The sequence below is a fragment of the Triticum aestivum genome, chromosome 1B (genome assembly GCF_018294505.1).
Source record: "Triticum aestivum cultivar Chinese Spring chromosome 1B, IWGSC CS RefSeq v2.1, whole genome shotgun sequence".
Taxonomy (NCBI): Eukaryota; Viridiplantae; Streptophyta; class Magnoliopsida; order Poales; family Poaceae; genus Triticum; species Triticum aestivum.
In genome coordinates, this window is record NC_057795.1 from 69,272,220 (window position 1) to 69,280,181 (window position 7,962).

A 7,962-nucleotide genomic window follows, 5' to 3' on the forward strand; every position below is an offset into this window, starting at 1 on the left:
GGTAGGATTTTCACAAACTTAGGCGAAACGGATTCGCAGCTAAGCCTCCGAGTGAGAGTCTGGCTCACCACTCGGTAGGATTTTTACAACTTAGGCGAGTGCTCGGACTGCAGCTAAGCCTCCGAGTGAGAGGGTTGCTCTTCACTCGGTAGGATTTTTATAACTTAGGCGAGTGCTTGGACTGCAGCTAAGCCCCCGAGTGAGAGGGTTGCTTACCACTCGGTAGGATTTTGATAAACTTAGGCGAGTCCTTGGACTGCAGATAAGCCTCCGAGTGGAAGTCAGGCTTACCACTCGGTAGGATTTTGATAAACTTAGGCGAAACGGATTCGCACCTAAGCCTCCGAGTGGAAGTCTGGCTCACCACTCGGTAGGATTTTTACAAACTTAGGCGAAACGGATTCGCGGCTAAGTCACCCACTGAGGGGGAATTTTATTGTGGACAAAAATAAAAAGTGATAGATATTATGGAGGAACCATGACACTTATTATTTTGAGATCCATGAACTACAAAAGTACTTTATTGTAACTCATCCGAGTGATAAAACTTAAGTGTAGAATGGGCGGAGTAGCTCCGCGTTCCAAGCTCGGGGCTCGTCGATATTATGCTCGACGTTGTAAAGACGGTACGCCCCGTTGTGGAGGACCTTGGTGACGATGAAGGGGCCTTCCCAGGAAGGAGCAAGCTTGTGTGGTTTGTGCTGATCCACTCGGAGAACCAAATCCCCTTCCTGGAAGGCTCGACCTCTCATATTTCTGGCGTGGAAACGGCGCAAATCTTGTTGGTAGATGGTCGACCGGATCAGAGCCATCTCCCTTTCTTCCTCTAAAAGGTCGACTGCGTCCTGCCGCGCTTGTTCAGCTTCTGCTTCGTTGTAGATTTCAACTCGAGGAGCATTGTGAAGAAGATCACTCGGCAAGACTGCTTCAGCTCCATAGACCAAGAAGAAGGGAGTTCTTCCGGTCGACCGATTAGGCGTGGTCCGCAGTCCCCAGAGTACAGATGGAATTTCGTCGACCCAAGCCCCAGCCGCGTGTTTGAGATCACGCATCAGTCGAGGCTTCAGTCCCTTGAGAATCAGTCCATTAGCTCGCTCTGCTTGTCCATTCGACTGCGGATGGGCGACCGAAGCGTAGTCGACCCGTGTGCCCTGGGAGTCGCAGAAAGCTCTGAATTCCTCTGAGTCAAAGTTCGACCCATTATCCGTAATGATGCTGTGCGGGACTCCATATCTGAATATTAGTTCCCTGATGAAGCTAACAGCAGTACCGGTGTCAAGGCTCTTGATTGGTTTAGCCTCGATCCACTTGGTGAACTTGTCGACTGCCACCAGTACATGCGTGAAGCCACTTCGTCCTGTTCTCAAAGGACCGATCATGTCCAGCCCCCAAACTGCAAAAGGCCAGACGAGTGGGATGGTCTTCAAAGCTGACGCAGGCTTGTGCGACATATTCGAGTAGAACTGACATCCCTCGCACTTATCTACTATCTCTTTTGCCATCTCATTCGCCTTGGGCCAGTAAAATCCGGCTCGGTATGCTTTGGCCACGATGGTCCGAGAGGACGCATGATGACCACAGGTCCCTGAGTGGATATCATTGAGGATGAGTCGACCTTCTTCTGGTGTTATGCACTTCTGACCGACTCCAGTCGCGCTTTCTCTGTATAATTGTCCTTTGATTACGGTAAAGGCCTTAGATCGACGGACGATCTGTCGAGCCTCTTCTTCATCCTCCGGAAGCTCTTTCCTCAAGATATATGCGACATACGGAATCGTCCAGTCGGGAATGACCACCAAAACCTCCATGATCAAGTCGACCACCGCTGGGACTTCGACTTCAGTCAGATCTGTGGCGCTCTTGGGCTGCGGAGTTTCTTCGGTGAAAGGATCTTCTTTGACTGACGGAGTGTGTATATGCTCCAAGAACACACCACTCGGAATGGCTTCTCTCTTGGAACCTATCTTTGCTAGATCATCAGCTGCTTGATTTTTCAGTCGGGGTATATGATGGAGCTCCAACCCCTCGAACTTCTTCTCCAGCTTCCTCACTGCACTGCAGTATCCAGTCATGGCTGGGCTTCTCACGTCCCACTCTTTCATCACCTGATTGACCACTAAATCCGAGTCACCATAGACCATTAGGCGACGGACGCCGAGTGAAATGGCCATGCGCAAACCATATAGGAGGGCCTCATATTCTGCATCATTGTTGGAGGAATCAAAGTGAATCTGGAGCACATATCTGAGCTTATCTCCTCTGGGGGAAACCAGGACAACCCCAGCACCGGAACCATTCAACATCTTAGAGCCATCGAAAAACATGGTCCAATGCTCCGAGTGAACTTCAGTCGGCTGCTGTTGTTCAATCCACTCGGCGAGGAAATCTGCTATCGCCTGGGACTTAATGGCTTTCTTTGCCTCAAACTTGATATCAAGGGGAAGAAGTTCAATCGCCCATTTGGCCACTCGACCAGTTGCATCTCTGTTGTGCAAAATCTCTGATAGTGGAGCGTCGCTGACGACTGTGATGGAATGGTCAGAGAAATAATGAGCAACCTTCTTTGTGGTCATGTATATTCCATACACAAGCTTCTGATAATGAGGATATCTCTGCTTGGATGGAGTCAAGACTTCAGACAAATAATACACTGGGCGCTGAACTTTGAGAGCTTTTCCTTCTTCTTCCCGCTCGACCGTTATCACAGTACTGACGACTTGTCCTGTGGCTGTGATGTAGAGCAACAGAGGCTCTTTGCTGATTGGAGCAGCAAGCACCGGCTGGGTGGAGAGCAGAGCTTTTAGCTCGGCAAACGCTGCATCAGCTTCTGGAGTCCACTCGAACTTGTCAGCCTTCTTCATCAGTCGGTAAAGAGGCAGTGCCTTTTCACCGAGTCGTGAGATGAATCGACTTAATGCGGCCAAGCATCCAGTAAGCTTCTGGACATCGTGCACTCGCACAGGGCATTTCATTCGGAGAATAGTGCCAATCTTCTCTGGGTTAGCGTCGATTCCCCGTTCGGAAACGAGAAAACCGAGTAACTTGCCACCAGGAACTCCAAATGTGCACTTTGATGGATTGAGCTTGATATCATACCTTCTGAGGTTGGCAAATGTTTCGGCGAGGTCAGCGAGCAGGTCGGAACCTTTTCGCGACTTGACAACAATATCATCCATATAAGCTTCCACATTCCGACTGATTTGGGTGAGTAGACACTTCTGAATCATTCGCATAAATGTGGCTCCGGCATTCTTGAGGCCGAATGGCATGGTGATATAGCAGAAGCACCCGAATGGAGTGATGAAAGCTGTTTTTACCTCATCGGGCCCGTACAGACGGATCTGGTGGTACCCGGAGTAAGCATCTAAAAAAGACAACCTCTCGCATCCCGCGGTCGAGTCAACAATTTGATCTATGCAAGGGAGAGGAAAGTGATCTTTCGGGCAGGCCCGGTTGATGTGCTTGAAATCAATGCACATTCGGAGCGACTTGTCCTTCTTAGGAACCATGACGACATTAGCGAGCCACTCGGAGTGGTATATCTCTCGGATAAATCCTGCCGCCAACAGTCGAGCCACTTCTTCACCGATGGCCTTTCTCTTCTGGACGGCGGACCGCCGAAGATGCTCTTTGACTGGTTTTGCAGACGAGTCGACTCTTAGGCGATGCTCAGCCAGTCCCCTGGGAACACCTGGCATGTCAGCGGGCTTCCATGCAAAAATGTCCCAGTTCTCACGGAGGAACTGGATGAGCGCTTCTTCCTATTTTGGGTCGAGTGTTGTGGAAATGCGGGTCGGAGCTGCTTCGGGGTCGGTCGGGTGAATGTGAACAGGCTTCGTCTCACCGGACGACTGGAATGCAGACTCTGTGGCGGGCTGCTTGGCTCGCAGCAAGTCACTCGGATCTGCGTTTTGCTTGTATTCTTCGAACTCGACCACTGTCACTTGGGAATCGGCAATCTTGGAGCCCTTCTGAAAGCACTCCTCTGCCTTCCTCCTATCACCGGTGACAGTGATCACACCTTTGGGACCGGGCATCTTCAATTTGAGGTACACGTAACATGGTCGAGCCATGAACCGTGCATAGGCTGGTCTCCCCAAAATGGCATGATATGCACTTTGAAAATCCACGACCTCAAACGTCAACTTTTCTATGCGAAAATGCTTCGAATCACCAAACACTACGTCCAAAGTTATCTGGCCGAGTGATTCGGCCTTCTTCCCTGGTATAACTCCATGGAAGCTCATGTTACTAGTGCTCAGTCGGGACATCGGAATGCCCATACCTTTCAGTGTGTCTGCATACAATAAGTTCAGCCCGCTTCCACCGTCCATCAGCACCTTTGTCAGTCGAGTGCCTTCGACAACTGGATCGACCACCAAAGCTTGCCTCCCGGGGGTGGCAATATGAGTCGGGTGATCAGATTGGTCGAATGTGATGGGTGTTTGAGACCACTTCAGATAATTTGCCTTTGCTGGGGCAACCATGTTCACCTCTCGGTTAATCACTTTCAGTCGACTTCTGCTTTCCACATATGCAAAGATCATCAGAGTGGAGTTGATATGCGGATATCCTCCCTCACTGTCCTCTTTGTCTTCGGCCTTGTCCGACTCCTTCTCCTTGTCCTTAGACTGTTTTCCCTGAAACTGCTGGATCAGGAGTCGACATTGGCGAGTGGTGTGCTTTGGGTAAATGATATTCCCCTCTTCATCTTTCTTCGTGTGAATGTGACACGGCATATCCATCACGTCGTTCCCTTCTTTATCCTTTACCTTCTTGGGGTTCCAGGATCCTTTTGGTTTCCCCTTAAACTTTCCTTGAGTCACGGCCAGAGCCTCTCCAGGAGCTGCCGGTTCAGCCTTCCGCTTCTGTTTCCGACTGGTGTTTCCTTTTTCCGACTGACTCGGCTTGTGCTTGCCGCTTCGGAGTCGGTCTTCTTCTTCGCCGTTGGCGTACTTGGTAGCAATCTCCATCATCCGACTCAAGGTCATGTCACCGGTTCGACCAAATTTCAAACTCAGTTCTCTGTTCTTGACGCCGTCTTTGAAGGCGCATACTGCCTGATGATCAGAAACATTTTCCACAGTGTGGTGCAAAGTGATCCACCTCTGAATATACTCTCTGAGAGTCTCATTAGTTTTCTGCACGCAGACTTGCAGCTCTGTCAATCCCGCTGGTCGCTTGCAAGTCCCTTCAAACGTTCTGACGAACACTCGGGACAGATCTTCCCAAGTGTAAATGCTGCTAGGAGGTAATTGAGTCAACCATGCCCTGGCAGAACCTTCCAACATGAGGGGCAAATGCTTCATGGCCACCTCGTCGTTCCCACCACCGATCTGAACTGCCACTCGGTAGTCTTCAAGCCAAGTTTCAGGCTTAGACTCACCAGTGAACTTGCTGACCCCTGTTGCCAACCTGAAATTGGGGGGGATAACTGCGGCTCTGATAGCTCTGCTGAAACATTCAGGACCAGAAACATGTACTCGACTGCTCGTGGGTACATCTCTGTCGAGTGCGCCTCGATGGGCTCTGTTCCGATCGACCAGCCCTTGCACGATAATGGATCGCGCGTCGAAGCCTGGCTCTCTGGGGTCAACTGGAACCCTACGCCCTGCACTGTACTGACGCCTATCATCTGGCTGCCGAGGAGCGTAAGACCCTCCCCTCAGAGGGGAATAGGGCACTCGACGCCTATCATCTCGGTCGAGTCTGTCGCCATATTGATCTCGCCGATTCTCACGCCCTTCGCGCCGCGGAGGCGATCTGGGGCTGTGAGCCGACTGAACCGTATTCACAGTGACAGATCGACTGTGAATTCTGTTGCGCGACCGAGACACGGCTGAATTCTGATCTCCTGCTGCCCGGAGCAGATCCCTGATCTGCAGCAAACCTCTGCCAGCTTCCGACTGCGAAGGCTGAATGGACTCTGCTATACGGGTCGCAGCTGCTAAATTCTGAATTGGGGTTCGATATACCTGAGTCGGCGGGAAGAGTTAACGTCGACTGGTGTCGGGAACTCGTTGCCGCGCGCGCTCGTCGAGTGCTCGCTGAAGGTTCTCCAGTCGAGTGCGCTCGGCCAAATTGGCCAGACACGCCTCCTCCAAGGCACGAGCCTCGGGGGTTTCTCCTGCGATGGGAATACGCAGGGGATCCTCGTTCCTGCGGCGAAGCTCTTCTCTTTGCAGAGAGTCGAGTGGCTCGGGCTGGTACTCTTCGTAGCCTCGTGCAGGGTCGCCGCCGTCATCTGCTCCACCACCACGGGCGAAGCCAGGAGGGCTGTGGGGCCCGTCGACCATCAAGATTTCCGCCGCTGGATTACTGCTTCCGCACTCGGATGCAGTCTCTACGGAGCCAGTCGACTGATCGAGCAAGCCGTAGAGAGATTCGTTGGGCTCGATTGCCGCAACTTGGGTAGTGGCCGATTGGCGAGCCACCGCGTGACTCACCCATCGCTGAAGCCTCGACCGGCCTGAGCGCTTGCGCTGGCGGGAGACCGGGAGGGTGGACGATGGAGGAGCCGACCGATACTGGGTCGACGGTTGCCGCAGCAGAACGCCGCGGACACATGCGCGAAAATGCGTCGCACCGCGGACGGGGAGCGCATCTACGTCGAGTGGAGCCTCCTGGAGCCATGCGGAGTCGTCGGCGATGAAGGTGAGAGCGCCGAGACGGATCTCTTGACCCTCGACCAAAACTCCAGCAGACACCATGATGAAAGTACTCGGAAGAATCGCAACTTCTCCACAAAATCGCTAAAACACCTGCCCCACGGTGGGCGCCAACTGTCGTGGTTCTAAGCCTGACAGTAGAGTGGGGGGTAGGTATGGAGAGGCAAGGTCCTAGCTATGGAGAGGTTGTAAGCACAAAGGATGTACGAGTTCAGGCCCTTCTCGGAAGAAGTAACAGCCCTACGTCTCGGAGCCCGGAGGCGGTCAAGTGGATTATGATTGTATGAATTACAAGGTGCCGAACCCTTCTGCCTGTGGAGGGGGGTGGCTTATATAGAGTGCGCCAGGACCCCAGCCAGCCCACGTAGGAGAGGGTTTAAGGTGAGTTAAGTCTGGGGCGTTACTGGTAACGCCCCACATAAAGTGCCTTTACTATCATAAAGTCTACTTGATTACAGGCCGTTGCGGTGCAGAGTGCCTCTTGACCTCCTGGTGGTCGAGTGAGTCTTCGTGGTCGAGTCCTTCAGACCAGTCGAGTGAGTCCTCGTTGGTCGACTGGAAGGCGACCTCTTCTAAGGATGTCCTAGGGTAAGTTACTTGGATCAGGTCCATGATCCTACCCTAGGTACACAACCCCATCAACTGCATCAAGCAAAAGTACTAATGCAGCGAAAGATTATTGGATCCTTGGATACGCCACCAACTCGGAATCAAGCTTGTTGTTCATGGTGGAATGATAAGACGAGGGAATCGACGTAAGATTTGCTCATCGTCGAAGTTGTGCTCTGGGAGTAAGGAACAGGTAGCACAGTTAAAATCAGCACGACAATGATATAGCCGAGCAGGACAAGAATGACATGGTCGAGTAAAAAATCGTGAGTAAAGGAGATTACTTTAATCATGGTGCGGATCTGATTTATTTATTGGTGTCCTCGAGTGACTAACAACTCGGAACCCAGGAAAAATTGGAATCGGTGAGGAATAATACTTGATGAAGGCTCATAATAAGCAACATGGTTCGGTGCTATTATCGAGATACCAGAGGGTAATACTCGGAGTTAGAGAAAAATAGAGGGTTGACAAGTGTATTGATATGCAGAAGACAAGTACTTTAACTTGTCCGAGAAAAGGAATCAAGGAATATCAATATGGCCGAAACCATAGCTACAAGGGATCCAATTTAATGACACCGAAAGAATTATCCAACTAATTAAATGTTTTGCAAGAAGCTTCCATGATAAGTTCCACATCAGGTCCATGGGCCTGAAAACTAAGTTCAAGGTCAACTCCCACT